Below are 213 nucleotides of genomic sequence, written 5' to 3'. Positions count from 1 at the left end.
CACGTGCCCAACATGGTGGCCACCGAGTGCGGCTGCCGGTGACCCCGCGCCGTGCTCCGGCCGGCCCATATTTATTCGGACCCCTTCATCGCTCCCAATAAAGACCAGAAAGCACGCGGTTGGGGTGTCCGTGCATGTCTGGGGACAGGCGGAGGCCTCCTTCCCCCATTTCTCCTCTGGCGGGCAGGGCCGCGTCCTCCCCGTTGGCACCCA

General features: G+C 66.7%; 1 protein-coding gene across 1 annotated transcript in view; it reads left to right on the top strand.

Moving 5' to 3' along the window:
• The window catches only part of AMH (anti-Mullerian hormone), a 3194-nt gene that overhangs the window by 2810 nt on the left and 171 nt on the right, over positions 1–213 (top strand). The window lies entirely within an intron of this gene.

The sequence above is a fragment of the Neophocaena asiaeorientalis genome, unplaced genomic scaffold, assembly GCF_003031525.2.
Source record: "Neophocaena asiaeorientalis asiaeorientalis breed wild unplaced genomic scaffold, Neophocaena_asiaeorientalis_V1.1 scaffold469, whole genome shotgun sequence".
Taxonomy (NCBI): Eukaryota; Metazoa; Chordata; class Mammalia; order Artiodactyla; family Phocoenidae; genus Neophocaena; species Neophocaena asiaeorientalis.
The sequence above is the reverse complement of the archived record's forward strand: the minus strand, read 5'-3'. Positions and strand labels throughout refer to the sequence as shown.